Below are 17,515 nucleotides of genomic sequence, written 5' to 3' on the forward strand. Positions count from 1 at the left end.
ACTCAACCCTGCCTATGATGATCAAGAGAAATGATAATATGATGGGAGATGTCCTCACTGTACTACCAAGCAGCACTTGCTTCATAATAACGTGCTGGCTGATACTCGCTTTAGCTTCTGTCAGGGCCATTTAGCTCCGAACCTCAATGTTGCCTTAGTTTAGACATGGATAAATGAGCAGAATTGAGATCTGAGGGGAGTGTGACTGTCCTTGGCATTAAGGGCATGTTTGACTGCATGTGGCATCAGGAGCCCTAGCAAACGTGGCTTAAAGGAAGAGGTTTATGGTTGTTGGTCAATCAACTCAGTTCTGGAACATCTCTGCAGGAGTTTATTGGAATAGATATTTTCCAACCCTGTTCAGAGATGTTATTGCATATGCTGAAGCAGGTGGGACTTGAACTGGGCCTCCTGGCTGCAAGGTAGGAACATTACCATCGGCCACATAAGCCCTTTGAGCTACTTAGGGTAGTGTTCTGGGTCCAGCCATCTTCAGCTGCTTCATCAAGACCACCTCGGCATGGTGGCTCTGTGATTAGCACTGCTGCCTCAGCGCCAGGGATCCGGGTTCGATTCCAGCCTCGGGTGCCTGTCTGTGTAGAGTTTGGGTGTTCTCCCCATGTCTGCGTGGGTTTCCTCTGGGTGCTCCGGTTTCCTTCCACAATCTAAAGATGTGCAAATTAGGTGAATTAGCTATGCTAAATTTCCCATAGTGTCCAGGGATGTGTAGGTTAGGTGCATTAGTCGGGGGTGGGGGGTAAATGTAGGCTTATAGGGGAGGGCAATGGGTGTCGATGGGTTAACTCTTTGGAGGGGTTGGTGTGAACTTGTTGGGCTGAAGGGTCTGTTTCCATGTTTGTTGGGATTTCATGATAAGGGCAGAAGTGGGGGTGTTTGATCAGTATCATTCAAAAGAAGTCAATTACTGAAGCAGTCCATGGCCTAACGCAGCGAGTGTTAGGCAGTATTCAAGTTCAAGCTGACAAATGCCCAGGCACGTATGCATCACACAAGTGCTTGGCAATGATCATCTCTGACCAAGGAGAATCTACTAGTCACCTCATGACATTACCATCACTGAATTTCATCACTGTCAACATCTTGGATGTTGCCAAATGACTAGAAACTGAACTGGACTAGTTATATAAATACTGTGTCTACAAACATCGATGCATGGGATTGCCACCACAGCAAGTTTCTTCCCAATCTACTCGCCATCCTGACTTGGAAATAGGTCATTGTTCCTTTAGTGGCATGATGGCTCAGTGGTTAGCACTGCTACCTCACAGTGCTGGGACCTAGGTTCGATTCCACCCTCTGGCTCCAGTCTGTGTGGAGTTTGCACATTCTCCCCGTGTCTGTGTGGGTTTGCTCCGGTTTCCCCCCGCAATCAAAAGATGTGCAGGTCAGGTGAATTGGCCATGCTAAATTGCTCATAGTGTTAGGTGCATTAGTCAGGTGTAAATATAGGGAATGGGTCTGGGTGGGTTACTTTTTGAAGGGTCAGTGTGATTTGTTGGGCTGAAGGGCCTATTTTCATACTGCAGGGAATCTAATCTAAAAAGACTTGAACCCAGTCTATGTGACGCAATTGGTCAGCACGTTCACCTGTTAACTGAAAGGTGGGTGGTTCAAAACCACCTAGGGATGGAGTGCTCACTGTTCTCACTCTAACCACTTTGTTTTGGCTGGCACGGTGGCTCAGTAGTTAGCGCTGCTGCCTCAAAGCACCAGGGACCTGGGTTCAATTCCAGCCTCTGGCAACTGTCTGTGTGGAAGTTGCACATTTCTCCCCATGTCTGCGTGGGTTTCCTCCAGGTTCTCCGGTTTCCTCCCACAATCCAAAAGTGTGCAAGTTAGGTGAATTGGCCATGCTAAATTGCCCATGGTGTGCGGTGCATTAGTCAGGGCTAAATATAGGTAATGGGTCTGGGTGGGTCACTCTTCGAAGAGTCCGTGTGGACTTGTTGGGCCGAAGAGCCTGTTTCATACTGTAGGTAATCTAATAAGTGTTGCTGGGTCAATATTCTGAAACACCCTTGCTAATAGCATGGTCTGTCTCACTACACCAAATGATCTGCAGCAGTTCAAGAATACAGCTCTCTACCGCCTTCTGAAGAGCATATAGGGATAGGCAATAAATGCTGGATCAGCCAGTGATACCCGCATTCCATGAATGAATTAAAACAATGTTCATTACTGATGCAATCTAAGTTGGGAAGGACGAATATTTCCAATTATGCTTTTGGTGTTTTTCCACAGCTCTGGGCCTTCATTGCTTTCGTAAGTGATATTGAAAACACAAGTACTATAAAAGTTGAAGATATTTTTATTGTACAGCAAACTTTATTTTAACCGGCACCTGATAAACCAGCAAAAATTATAAACCTAAAATATGCAAAGTTTACTGTATTATTCTGTCCAATTATGAGTATTTTAATTTATTTACCTCAGCATAAATATAACTGTTCAATTGAATGGCCACATGAAATATTAACAGTTGATCAATTTTGAGTTAGTTTCTCCTCAAATACCAAGAAATCCAAGTAATTAGTTGAGGGTGCGAGTGAGAAGGCTTTCTGCTGTTATGTTTTATTTATTGCAAAGTTGCATTATTATTTAAGTGATTTATGCTGCAAATAAAGTATAACAGTGATGCGTTTCAACAACTTAGTGTGTTTTTTTACATTATGTGGACCTGTAAGGTTGCAAAGGGGCTTGACCTGGAGATGCTAAGAGGACTTTTTTGTTTAAAAAGACATATGTCATTGGACCAGTATTTATTGCTTATCGCTAATTGGTAATGACATTCAATGTCAGAGGTGATGGTTAGATTTTTCTCTTGCTGGAGACTGTCATTGCCTGGCATTTGTGTGGTGTGGATGTTAATTGCTACTTATCAGCCCAAGTCTGAATGCTGTCCAGCTCTTGCCGTATTTGGACACTGCCTGCGCCACTATCTGAAGGGTTGTGAAGCTTGCTTAACATTGTTGATTGTACACTGCCACCTCCGGGTAAATGATGGAGGGAAAGACATTGAAGTGGCTGAAAGCTTTTGCACCTACAACACTATTGAGGAACTTCAGGGCTCTTATTTTGTAATAGTAGTGTCCCTCCCCCTAGACCAAGAGGCCCAGGTTTGAGTCCCACCTGTTCCAGAGGTATTTAATAACATTTCTAAACAGGGTGATTTTCGGAAATTGTCCAGCGCTATCTCATGGGTAACACATCAAGACAGGTTGCATTTAAAAAAAGTATCCATTTACATTGCCTTTGGACTCTTGTGGCGCAGTGGTCATGCCGACTGCTGAGGGAGGAGCTCTAGGATCAAGTTCAACAGTCAAAGGTGTTTCATAACCTCTCTGAACTGGTTGATTAGAAAATGTTTGTCTTGAGCTGAGGACTCTTGTGATGGAATGGTAGTGTCCCCTCCTTCTGAGCCAGAGGTCCTGTGATCAGGTGTCACCTGCTCCTGAGGTGTGCAATTAAATCTCAGAACATGTTGATTGGAAAATCCCTCCTGTGAGGGACTGCTGGGACTGAGACAATTGACTTCCACCAACCATACCCATCTTCCTTTGTACTTGGTATGATTCCAACCAATGGTGAATTTTTATCTCAATACCCACTGCTTCCTATTTTGTTCAGGCTTTCTGATGTCATACTTGGTCATCTTCTGTCTTGAAGAGGACATGATTGAAAATTAAAACATATTGCCATTAATGAACTGAACAATATCGCCAGAAACATGCAGAATGTGGCAGTCCTGATCCCTTCAAGATAACATAATTGGAGAAGTCTATTTAAGGACCTGAAATATGGCAAAGCAGTAGCATATGACAAATCAGAATGTTTGGACAGACCTGGCCCATGTGGTCAAGAGGGTCAGCGTTTCAGGCAAGAGCCCTTAATTAGGAATGACAATTCTAGTATTGAACTGAGTCAGCTGAGCTTGAGCACAGGGAAAAAGTGAAGACAAGAGTAAGAGCCCTTCATCAGGAATGGTAGAAGGGCTTATGCCCGAAACGTCGATTTTCCTGCTCCTTGGATGCTGCCTGACCTGCTGTGCTTTTCCAGCACCACAATCTCGACTCTGGTCTCCGGCATCTTCAGTACTCACTTTTTCCTAATAAATATGCCACAGCCTGCTTGCATGGAGTCAGAATTGCACAGCACAGAAGCAGACCTTTTGGTACAACTCGTCTATGCTGACAAGAGACACTAAATTAATCTAGTCCCATTTGCCAGCACTTGGCCTGTATCCCTCTTAAAACCATCCTATTCATGTACCCATCCAGATGCCTTTTAAATATTGTAATTGTACCAACCTACACCATCACCTCTGGCAGCTCATTTCATACACACACCACCCTCTTCATGAAAATGTTGCCCCTTAACTTCCTTTTGGATGTTTCTCCTCTCGCCTTAAACCTTTACCCAACCAAATTATCATCCAGTGCCGTCCTGAGTGCTTCAATCAAACCTGCCTTGACCATGCTTCCAGACAGTGCAATCAATATCCTAACTTCTTGCTCTATAATGAAATATTTTCTCACATCGTTCTTACTACTTTTGCACATCACACTAAATCCCCTGCCTCCATGTGTAAATCCCTTTTGGTCTCTTAATGGCCTACCCCTCCTTTTTATTATGATTCATTATTTATATGTCTATGCCTATTAGAAGACTTTGGGATTCTCTTGTTTGTTAGCTTTTAATTTACTTTACTTTCCATCACCTTTTCACCTCCACTGTGAATTTTGACATTCCTCTTTGTTCTCAATTGTATTCTATGCCTTACATTGTCATAAGTACACTTATTCTTTCAAATGTTAATTTCTCTCGTTTGTCAGCCAGGGAACTTGGGATTATTTGTCCCATTTTGAAGGAATGTACCTTTGCTGTATCTAAATCTTTTCTCTTTCAAGGTACCCCATTGTTCAGTTATTGTTTTTCCTGCAAACCTTATGTTCCAATCAATCCTATTGTCTTATTGGTTTTACTCTGGATTGTTTCCTAACCTTTTTTTCTTCCTGCATTCTGAATGTTTGATTCACTTGGCCCTTCTCATTTCCAAGGACCAGGTCTAATAATGCATCCTTTCTGTTTGGACTGATATACGTTGCCACGGGAATCCTTTTCGAACCCATTCTCAGGACATCTGCCCCTTACACTACCAGTATCCCAGTTAATATTTGGGTCATTGTAATTAGAATGGGAGACTTCAATGTTGGGTATTTTATTTCTGCTATTTTCCTGTAGATTTGCTCCTCCAGTCCTTTCCATGAGTTGGTGGCCTGTAGGCTACACTGAGCAATGTAATTGCGCTTTTAAAAAAAAATTTCTTCAGTCTTATTAACTCTTTCCTTGAATCTAAATGAGACATCCTCTATTTCCAGCACTGCAATTCACTTCCTAATCAATACTAATGCTCTTCCTTCCTTTTTCTATCTTTCCTGAACAGCTTGAATCCAAGAAAATTTAACAGCTGGTCTTGGTTTTCAACTCGGCCTCCATTCTTATCATAATATTATATTACCACCCCCATGTGGTAATCTGCGTCTGCATTCACTAACCTTAATTTCTATACTCTGTCTAGACATTGTCAATTTTGAATTTTGTTTCTCTCTCCTTTTTGTACTGATTTCACCCATTAATTTGTCATTCTCTTCTCTTGTTTAGACAAACAGGAGGCTGGAAGAACACAGACCAGGCAGCAACAGGAGGTGGAGAAGTCAACGTTTTGGGTTCAGGACTGGGGATGGGTGTAAGGGGAGCTGCAGATAAGAGGGAGTGGGGGTGGAGGTGGAGGGTGGTGAGGTAGGGATAGGTGAACACAGGTCGATGGGATCAATGAATCTGGTTGGTAGCTGGAAGGAAGGGTTGATCAGAAGAATGGAAGGGAATGGAATCGGGGGATTGGAAGGGAGGTTATTTGAAATTGGAGAACAGCGTTGAGTCTGTTGGGCTGGAGGCTGCCCAGGTGGAAGATAAGGTGTTCCTCCAATTTGCGGTATGATTCGTTGTGGCAGTGGAGGCGGCCAAGGATGGTCATTTTGGAAAGAGAGTGGGAAGGGATATTAAAATGGGCAGTGATTGGGAGGTCTGGTCGAGACCTTGGAGTGCGAGTTCATAGCCCCTTGAATGTGGAGTCGCAGGTAGATAGGATAGTGAAGAAGGCATTTGGTATGCTTTCCTTTATTGGTCAGATTAAAGAGAACAGGACATTGGTTAGGCCACTGTTGGAATATTGCATGCAATTCTGGTCTCCTTCCTATCAGAAAGATGTTATGAAACTTGAAAAGGTTTAGGAAAGATTTACAAGGATGTTGCCAGGGTTGGAGGATTTGAGCTATAGGGAGAGACTGAACAGGCTGGGGCTGTTTTCCCTGAAGCGTTGGAAGCTGAGAGGTGACCTTACTAAGGTTTATAAAATTATGAGGAACATGGATAGGATAAATAGACAAAATCTCTTCCCTGGGGTGGAGGAGTCCAGAACTAGAAGGCATAGGTGAGAGGGGAAAGATAAAGAAGAGATCTAAAGGGCAACATTTTCACGCAGAGGGTGGTACGTGTATGGAACTAGCTGCCAGAGGAAATGGTGGAGGTTAGTACAATTGCAACGTTTAAAAGGCATCTGGATGGGTATATGAGTAGGAAGGGTTTGAGCGGATATGGGCCGGGTGCTGGCGGATGGGACGAGATTGAGTTGGGATGCTGTACATCTGACTCTAAATGTTTGTTGAAATGTGCCCTGAGTTTACATTTTGTCTCCCTGATGTGGAGACGACGACATCGGGAGCACCGGATACAGTAAACTAGGTTGGAGGAGAGGCAGGCGAACCCCTGTCTCACCTGGAAGGACTGTTTGGGGCCCTGGATGGAAGGGAGGTGGGGTGGTGTGCCAGCAGGTTTTGCATCTCTTACCATTTCAAGAGAAGGTACCTGCGGGTTCGGGGCGGGTTTGTGGGGAGAGTGGCGTGAACCAACGTTTGGTAAAGGGAACGGTTCTTGCGGAAGGTGGGGAGGGGAGGATGTTCTTGGTGGTGGGGTCTAATTTGAGTTGGTGGAAGTATTTAAGGATGAGACATTAGATGTGAACACTGGTGGGTTGGTAGGTGAGGACAAGGGGGATCCTTCTTTATTGTGTTTAAAGGGGGCTGGTGTAGAGCAGGGAATGGAGGAGGTGCAGTGAAGGGCTGTCTGGATGATGTGGGGAAAAGCACACTCATCAAAATAGATGGACATCTGGGATGCTTGGGAGTGGAATGTCTCCTCGTCTGAGCAGATGCGGCGGAGGAATTGGGACAACAAGATGGAGTTCTTGCAGGTTACTGGGTGGAAGGAGGTGTCGTCGAGATGGTTATGGGAATCTTTGGGTTGAAAGTAAACATAGTCAACCAGACAGCCCTCCAATGCACCTCCACCATTCCCTGCTCTACAGCTGTAAACTGCATTCTCCCAATGCAATAAAGACAGGATCCCCCTTGCTCTCATCCACCACCCCACCAGTGTCCACATCCAATATATCATCCTTAAACACGACCGATTCCAATTCGACCCCACCACCAAGAACATCATTCCCCCATTCCTCTGTGCCTTCTGCAAAAAGCTTTCCCTATGTCTTGGTTCATGCCCTCTCTGAACCTGCAAGTATCTTAGCCTCTCCTCCAACCTACTTTACTGTATCCAGTGCTCCTGATGTGGTCTTCCCTATATCGGGGAGACCAAATGTAAATTCAGGGTACATTTCACCAAAAGTTTTAGCTGGGCCTGCATGGGTTGACCTGACCTCCCAGTCAGTGCCCATTTTATTTCCCCTTCCGACTCCCTTTCCGACATGACCATCCTTGACTGCCTCCATTGCCACAGTGAATCAGACCACAAATTGGAGGAACAACACCTCATTTTCTGCCTGGGCAGCCTGCAGCCCCGAGGACTCAACATTTAGTTTTTCAATTTCAAATAACCTCCCTTCCCATCCCCCGACTCCCTTCCCAGCTCCTCCCCTCCCTTCCATTCGTCTGATCAACCCTTCCTTCTAGCTACCCACTGGATTCATTGGTCCCATCAACCAACCAGGTCGTACTATCTACCTGTGTTCGCCTATCCCTACCTCGCCACCCTTAGTCATGAAGTGTTGCAACCAAAATGTCGAGTTTTCCACCTCCTGATGCTGCCTGGCTTGCTGTGTTCTTCCAGCCTCTTGTTCGTCTACCTTGGATTCCAAGATCTGCAGGTTTTTTGTCTCGCACCTAATTCTCATTGTTGTTGCCTGCTGTACTCACAAGTACTTTGTAAACCACGTCATTCTCCACTACTATTCCCTCGGTTCCTGAATCTTGGCTAAGTTAGTTTAAAGTCCTCCCAACAGCACGAGCCAAATGCCCTGCAAGGAACTCAGTCCCAACTCTGCTCAGGTCCACCTTTACAGATGGCAGCTTCCCCAGAGCCTATCTCTTGAATCTAAAGGCCTCCTTTCTGTCCACTGATTCATCTGCTTAATCATCCTATGTCTGTACTTAATTGCATGTGGCACTGGGAGTAATCTGGAGATTACTGCATTTGTGGTTGTGCTTGCTAATCTTCTGCTTAACTCCCTAAATTCTGATTGTCGGACCATATTCCCGTCCTGTCTAAGTCACTGGTACCAACGTGAACTATGACTTTGGCTTCCCTTCCCCATAACAATGTCCTGTAGCTGTTATGACACTCTTGACTCTGGCACCAGGGAGGCAATATATCATCTTGAGTTCATTGACAGCCCCTGAAATACCTGTTTGTTTCCCTAACTAATGAATTCTCTATCACTATTGCTCCTTCTTTCTTTTCCTCCCCTGGTGCACATTCAGGCTGCTTGCACTACAGTCTGAAATTTGAACTTTTTTTTTAAAATCCTGCTCTTTTGTTCGGCTGAGTTCTCTTGAAATGAGCCCATTAGTGGCCCCAACCATCTTTTTCTGAATCATGAAGCTCAGATTTATAAAAATTTAACAATTAACACTCCTAGAAAGCTAAGTCATTTAATTGAAGTCACATTGTTTCTTGGAAAAACTGTCAATCAAGTCAACTTCACAGAATTGGAAAATGAAAGCTATTTTTCCTTCACTTGAAGTTCCCAAGTAACAACATAATACAAAGCTACTTATGGTACTGATACAGCTGCTGCGTCATTTAACAGTTAATGCCATTTAGGTGAAAGTGAGGGCTGGAGATCAGAGTCAAAATTAGAGTGGTGCTAGAAAAGCACAGCAGGTTAGGCATCATCCGAGGAGCAGGAATCCTGATGAAGGGCTTTTGCCCGAAACGTTGATCTTCCTGCTCCTCGGATGCTGCCAGTTAATGTCATTTGTCCAAGGATTCTTACAGCAGAATTAATAGAACATGTGCAAAGTTCTCATCAATGCAATTTATTTTCATTGAAAGAATCAACTGCATACCCAGTGGAGAAGCATTGAATCACCTAAAAGCAATTTCTGAATTTCCACATTATCAACCGATGTGCGAACACCGGAACCTGCTGTCAGTTTTTGTGGAGTAATGGCAGTGAATGCTAGCACTATCATCATCATTACATCTGTAAATCTTGGTTTTTTTTTTGTGACTCCTTAATTCTGGATGACTTATTACATTTTCAGTAAAATTGTGTGTATGCTTTGTCTTTTTTATATAATGTCTTGCTCTCTATTGTCCATATGTTTAAATTTTAACTTCCTAAATATATAGCCACACAATTCTCTCCACTTGATTTTATCAGAAATCTAACTTGTTTATAGCCTTCTCTAGATACTTGCTGTTTACAGTTAATGAACTTTTCCAATTTTGTCTCTTTGGCACATTGTTGACAGCTTTCAAATCCAAATCATTTATCAATTTATGAGCTATAATCTTGTCAATGATTTCTGAGGATTGTTATGGACCAGACAAAAACCTCTCAAAATATTCACAAGATTGTCTCGACCCTAACCTTTTCTTATTTTAAAGGTAAATTTAAGGTGTTGTGTTCCACATGCAATTTGACTGGCCCAAGTACTGGATTTAAAGCGATACACATTTTGTATTTTAACTATAGTGTAAAAATAACGAAAGAAAGTCGTTCCAATTCTATGTTGGAAAACCTGATAGACACCATCCCTATTAGCAAGTAACTGTTCCAATATAGCAACACCCCATAAGTGCATGCTTGGAAAAAGGCAAATTCAGAAAACAGATTATCTCATGTGTGACTCTTGTAGCATGCAGACAACCCTTAGCTTTTGGCTGTAACTAATAGAGGGACAAAAAATAGTTTTCATCGCTCCAAGACCTCAACAGAAACTGATGAAAGCTAAACCTAAAATCCCTGGTTCTGTGGGTTTGAGTTTGACTACACCCATTCAGTATGCTTCTGTTGTTCCAACATTTTCTTAAAAAAAAAATTATTTTTTTCTCATATTTGCTCAGCACCTGTCTCCCAATCTCTCTCTCAAAGAAACCAAGACACAGCACACCTCTTAAAGCCACAGTATTGTCACAGGATCCCTCAAATATGGAGAGTCTCTTAACCATTTCCTTTCCTAGAAGTATATCTAATCTTAATATTGGGATGATCGGTCTTATACGGTCTTGATGTTTTATTAGTCAGGAGGGAACAGCTTGAGGAAAAGAAATTAATATTGCAATCTCGCAAGGGAACCAATGCCCAGTGTTATAGCCAGAGAATAGAAAGGTCAGTCACTTTCCTTTTTTTTGATCAAGGGAGAGAGTGATGCAAAGATGAAGGTTCTGTCATGCTTCCCCTGATTAGGAAAAAATTTGATGTTGGGCCTATGTTTACAAGTATATGTTTGAATCTATGACCTGCAGAGAGGGCTTTTTTTTATTCCAAGTATCCATTTTCTTTAATAGAAGAAAATAACTTTTCCTATAACTTTTGTTTTTAAATTGTGAATTTGAATATATTGCTTTCTGGGCCATTTCAACACAATCCATTATAAATGCGATAGTCATTCATTCATTCATTCATTGTGCTGGAAGAGCACAGCAGTTCAGGCAGCGTCCGAGGAGCAGTAAAATCGATGTTTCGGGCAAAAGCCCTTGAGCGCTTTTGCCTGAAACGTCAATTTTCGTGCTCCTCAGATGCTGCTTGAACTGCTGTGCTCTTCCAGCACCACTAATCCAGAATCTGCTTTCCAGCATCTGCAGTCATTGTTTTTACCTCATTCATTCATTCATCTGATTTATTGTCACTTTCATTCAACAATGAACAGTGATAAAAATACAGTGAATAACTTCAACTGTTGCCACAATCTGGCACCATTTTGAATATTTTAAGATAAAAAACAATTAAAAAAATACAGCTGAAAGAAAGTCCATCTTCATTCCACCACTTCTGCTGAGTCCTGAAACTTGAGCTAGCTCACCAATGACGTGTGATGCCACCTACGCCGGACCCACCAACATCTGCGTTGTCACTCTTGACCTCCCACCTCTTAGCTGTGCCCACCTCACCGGGCTGCTAGTGCTGGATCCTGTGCTGGATCCCCCCGCCCCCCTGCTGCTACATCACCTTGCTGATAACCAGGAGTACCTAGCACCTCTGCCAGCATCTCAACCTGGAGTTCCCGCTCCAGGCATAGTCCACACTGCTGCCTGATCTATGCTCATAGCAAATAGTGAGTGGTTTGTGAAATTTCAAGCTCATGTGCATCTTTTAAGCAGGTCAATGCTTGAAAAAAATTGTAACCCCTGCCTGGAGGTTAGTTTGAATTTGTTCTGCCTTCTGTTTACTTTTGGAACCTTCCTGGTATCCAGTCTGTTCTCTGTCACATCATTAGGATAGCATAGCAACAAGGGGAACTTAATTTGAAGATCTTGCGTCGGAATAAACTGGCTTAAAAAGTGGCAAACCTGCTGCTGAACTTGTGAAATACTTTTTTTCTTTATTTGTAGTTGTAAATTTGATTTTGTGCTTGCCTAATAGATGCCTGCATCTCAGAATATTGGGTCCAGTTATTCTTTCCTGTCTTACCCAAATGAAGTGTTGGGCTGGAAAAACAAGTTCCACTTGAATTTAACAAATCTTATCACGAAGTACAATTAATGTTTGTCCTAAGTTGTAAACAGTTGCTATATTGAAATGTTTAATTAACTGATGTGGGCATTCTTCTGTCAGGATTGAGCGAAGGTATCTGTAGACTGCCAGCTTGGGAGGTGGGTGGCAGAGAGACAAGCCAATGCAACTTAGAATCACTCCTCAGAAACTACATTTGGTGACTGAAAAAATGAACTGGTCCAAATTATCATCATGATTTTCAGTTAAGTTTATGGCCGAGGCTAGAGAGGTGCAATTTTTCTCCTCCTTGTATTCCATGGTCACAACATAAAATGAAGCTAGCTTTTTTTCAGTTACTGAGAAGACCAATTAATAGCTCATCTGTGTCCAGTTTTAAATAAGTAAAACTGCTTTTTAAAATTATGGACATCACCTTAGGATATTTTGGCTAGCTGTCAACTTAATTGAGTTTCACAGAGGGTTTATCTCTATGAGGCCTCGTGTGATTTCTTGCCATTTAGTCCCAAACCCTTCTTATTAAGTAGCCACCATGTCCCTATGGTTCCTGTCTTGTCTGATACTAGTCTGATTCTACTATCTCATCATAGCTGGAAGAACTTGACATTCACCAGACGTCCTGGAATACACTAGTATCCCTGGCGATGCAGCCAAATGCCTGGCCAAGCATTAGCATCGTAGAGTTTCCCTTCACCATCAAAGTAATGACCCAGCAGACACAAAACATTGCTGCATAGCTGGCTCTCACTTCTTGGCATACGCAGGTCCAACTTCTTTCCCCAGTTGCTGCCTGTCCACCAGGCCACACAACTTATGTGTCCTTAGTCACATCTTAGCCTTCCATCTTCCCAAAATCACTGCTACTCTACCCCAAATGCTCACCGTAAGCCAGCACATTATCATTGTCCAATGAAGGGTATCATAGACAGGTAAACATTTGAACACTTCCAAAGATGAGCTCTTATTTGCAGTGCTCAAAACTGAACACAAGCAAAAATAGACGCTGTAATTTGCCCTGAATGCAAATGTAAAACTATGCCTTCCCTGAGTGATTGCAGACCCTTTGACTTGACATAGGGCTACCACCCCATATACTTTGAGACATGGCCATTTATATGAAAATGCATGTAGTGTATTTGCCACACAACTGGCTCATGCTGTATGTGTGAGATTCACCAATCATTGTGCCACGAAACAACATACCCATCCCCTGCACTGTCACTAATGACAAGCAGCTTGTGCTAAACTGCACGTCAGTATAGCAGCACCGTGAGGTTTTAGCTCTCAGTGAAGCCCCATTGTGCTCAAAGGCATATCAAGTCTGGTCCTCATGACAGGTGATTGAGCCTGCATGCCAATGACGCAAGATTTATTGGTAATTAAACTGTCAACAAACAGCATTCCTCTTAATTGGCAAGTTACTACTTCCTGGTGAGAATCTTTCCTCAACGGTTTAGCCCCTAGGAAAATGCCACAAGTTGCTTCCAACATGGAGAAATAGCTCACTAACTTCTCATGTGTTTCTTCTGAATGTTTAGCCAATGTTTGGATTGTTTGTATCCCTGTAAGATTTCACCCTATTAGGTTCTTAACAAGTTGATGTAATAATCACTTAACTAACTTAGGCGAAAGTGAGAACTGCAGATGCTGGAGATCAGACTTGTGTGTTGCTGGAAAAGCAGCAGGTCAGGCAGCATCTGAGGAGCAGGAGAATCAACAATCTGAAAAGATGAAGGGCTTGTGCCTGCAATGTCAATTCTCCTTCTCAGATGCTGCCTGATCTGCTGCGCTTTTCGTTTAACTTACTTAGTCAGTAATACAGAATTATAAATGCTTATACTCAAAGTACAGACTTTTCAGAAAAAGAGAGAACAGATTTGATTTCTGAAGAGAAAAGCTGGCAGTTTAGCCACTGAGTTGGCTAATCAATAGTGTATTGATGTTTGTCGCATGGACAAGTCAGTAATCCCGCAAAGTTGTCTCTGGAGTTTTGGTGGCACATCTTGCTTGGGGAAATAGAATAATATGGACTTCATATTCATCCAATCACTCTTTGAAAAGAACAACAAAGTTTCCCCTGAATTTCACAAAGGATTATTTTTAAAGTATAATAGAGATTAACCGGGCAGCCATAAAGTTATAGAGATATACAAAAGCGAAACAGACCCTTTTGGTCCAACTCGTCCATCCATGCTGACCAGATATCCCAACCCAATCTAGTCCCGCCTGCCAACACCTGGCCCATATCTCTCCAAACCCTTCCTATTCATATTCCCATCTAGATGCCTTTTTAAATGTTGAAATTGTATCAGCCTCCACCACATCCTCTGGCAGTTCATTCCATACATGTACCACCCTCTGCGTGAAAAAGTTTCCCCATAGGTCTCTTTTATATCTTTCCCCTCTCACCCTAAACCTATGCCCTCTACTTCTGGACTCCCCCCACCCCAGGGAAAAGACTTCGTCTATTTATCCTATCCATGTCCCTCATGATTTTATAAACCCCTCAGCCTCTGACGCTCCAGGGAAAACAGCCCTAGCCTATTCAACCTTTCCCTATAGCTCAAATCCTCCAACCCTGGCGACATCCTTGTAAATCTTTTCTGAACCCTTTCAAGTTTCACAACGTCTTTCCGATAGGAAGGAGACCAGAACTACACACAATATTCCAACAGTGGCCTAACCAATGTCCTGTACAGCTGCATAATGATCTCCCAACTCCTATACTCGATACTCTGACCAATAAAGGAAAGCATACTAAATGCCTTTTCATTATCCTATCTACCTGCGACTCCACTTTCAAGGAGCTATGAACCTGCACTCCAAGGTCTCTTTGTTCAGCAACACTCCCCAGGACCTTACCATTAAGTGTATAAGTCCTGCTAAGGTTTGCTTTCCCAAAATGCAGCACCTCTCATTTATCTAAATTAAACTCAATCTGCTACTCCTCAGCCCATCTGATCAAGATCCTGTTGTAATCTGAGGTAACCTTCTTTGCTGTCCACTACACCTCCAATTTTGGTGTCGTCTGCAAACTATACCCCTTATGCTGTAATCCAAATCATTTATATAAATGATTAAACCCTTCCAGGCAGATTTCTGGACAGCTAGCTGAAGACCAGATAAAGCAAGACACGTGGTATTCAAAACCCTCCCAGAAGGAGTTTGTAGCAAAGCAAGTAAATTTCAGTGTAGTGTGATTTTTAGAATGAGCTTTTTAAAGAAATTTTCAATGTTCAATGTGACCTTTCAACAGCCCCTTTTAAAGGAACCACTTATTTCTTTCAAATTTGGTGGAAATAATTTTTTCCAGCTATTGAAGATTAGTGTTTGTACTTTTAAAAGAAATGCAGCAATGAAATGGGAGATTTCTACTTCAGTTATCTATTTTCCTGATGCCTTGATCAATTTAGATTCATAAAATGCATCTTTTGCATTATCTTTCCATGAATGGACTACATTTTGTCATTTTCATTCAAAGAGAATTGTGTAGTCAGAATCAATTAGCCCCAAGGAATAATTTGCCTTCTAAAATTAGATTTGGATTTGCATGGATGTATTATGTCCTTTCTCCACTCACTCCCAATTCTAGAAACACAAGATTTAAGTTCTGTGTTTTTCTTATTGTTATTTGAGTTTAACTCAAAATAATCTTGAGTTATTGTATATGTTTTGCATATTTTAACAAAGTTGTGGTTTTTACATCTAATGTAAGTTTCTCTCGATATTTCTTAATGACACCTCATTCTATGGCAGTGGGAGCAACACGTTTTTTTGCTTGGTGTTTCTTTTTGTCACAATTATGAATATTTAGCAGGCTAATTGGACATTTTAACACTTGAGTGCTGCCCCAGTTTATTGTCATTGTGCTCTCCTATTATTTAAGTTTTATTAACCATTTTTGGATAGGATGTATGTCAGTTCATGGGCAGATTGCAACTTGTTGATTTTTATTTTTCTACATATGAAAATGAACCTGCTAATTTGATTCTTCCGCCATCTTGTTTTTTGGTCTACATCTCAGAAGGCCTCGCCTTCTTAACTATAACTTGGAACGCAAACCTTGTACAGTAGATTGAGGATGCAGCATCCTCAATGACTTGATGTAGTTGTACACTCTGTCCTAAGCATTCTTGTCTTTACTATTTCATCAACAGAATTGTTTTGCATTTTAAAATATTGTAAGATAAAGTTAATTTCAATATGGAAATTGAAGGTTAAAAGCTATGTTGTATCATGTGGGGACCTTTGTGGAATCAGATTAATGTGTTCAATTTTGTTTGAACTCTTCTCAGTGATAGAAAATAATCAATTGCTTCTAGCTCGGAATGGAAAGAATCATCAAGTCGAGTTATGGAATGTACTGCATGTAGAATTAAGCTGTCTAATGTGCCTGGCTCTAACAATTTAACTCCATTTCATCCGAGTCAGCAATCGCACCAACTACTATAGACCGTTTGTTGTGTCAGCTGTTAATCTCTGGTCTCTGAGCAATAATGTTAATTATGTACGAGTTATTAATAAACTATTTGTCTTGTATTCTTTCAACAAGTACTTACACTAACTGTCTGTTTCTCAACTGTCCAAATGAAGTTGTGTGAAGCATGAAATGCTCACATAGAGGAAAATGCAGCAGGGATTAAAAATAGTAGGGTAGGAAAGGAGGTAAATTTATTCATGGCTAAGTAACCCAGATGGATTAAAATGTTATCAGTGGCTGCACGAGGAGTTGGGTGCAAAATTCTGCGTTCCAATCAAAGGATGATAAGTAGAAAACTGTGTATGTTAAGTTGTGGTTTAAACATGGTGTTGTGATGAGAAGAATAGGTAGGGTAACAAATTGGTTATATTACTGAGCTTGCTGTTCAGAGGCTTGATTTAATCATTCATAGAATTAAAGTTTAAATCTCACCAAGGCAATTGTTTATGCTCTAATTCCATTGCAAATAATGTTGTGGAACATTGATGTGAAAAATTTGAAAAGTACTTCAATAATCCAAGCAAGATTTATTGGGCAGACTAATAATGAAATATTGTTTGTGGATAAAAATATGGGGAGGGGAGTTGAGGCTCGGGAAATGGGTTTACAGTATGTGGCGAGCAAGACATGGGGAAATGCAATTTGGAAAGAAGCTAACTCAGAACTAGTAAATTATCAAGCAAATTTAAAGTAATAAAATATTTGGATGAAAATATTTTGGTACTTACCAGCAAGATGGATTAAGTTAACAATATTAGAAATAAAATTAGAAATGATATTCCCACATTTTGGTAACTTAAGCTAAAAGCTGAAAATGTGTTGCTAGAAAAGCGCAGCAGGTCAGGCAGCATCCAAGGAACAGGAGAATCGACGTTTCGGGCATAAGCCCTTCAGGAATGAGGAAAGTGTGTCCAGCAGGCTATGATAAAAGGTAGGGAGGAGGGACTTGGGGGAGGGGCGTTGGAAATGCGATATAGGTGGAC

At 41.8% G+C, this 17,515-nt stretch overlaps 1 protein-coding gene across 1 annotated transcript in view; it reads left to right on the forward strand.

Moving 5' to 3' along the window:
• The window catches only part of LOC122560734 (probable helicase with zinc finger domain), a 396,873-nt gene that overhangs the window by 930 nt on the left and 378,428 nt on the right, over positions 1–17,515 (forward strand). The window lies entirely within an intron of this gene.

This window comes from Chiloscyllium plagiosum, chromosome 21 (genome assembly GCF_004010195.1).
Source record: "Chiloscyllium plagiosum isolate BGI_BamShark_2017 chromosome 21, ASM401019v2, whole genome shotgun sequence".
NCBI lineage: Eukaryota > Metazoa > Chordata > Chondrichthyes > Orectolobiformes > Hemiscylliidae > Chiloscyllium > Chiloscyllium plagiosum.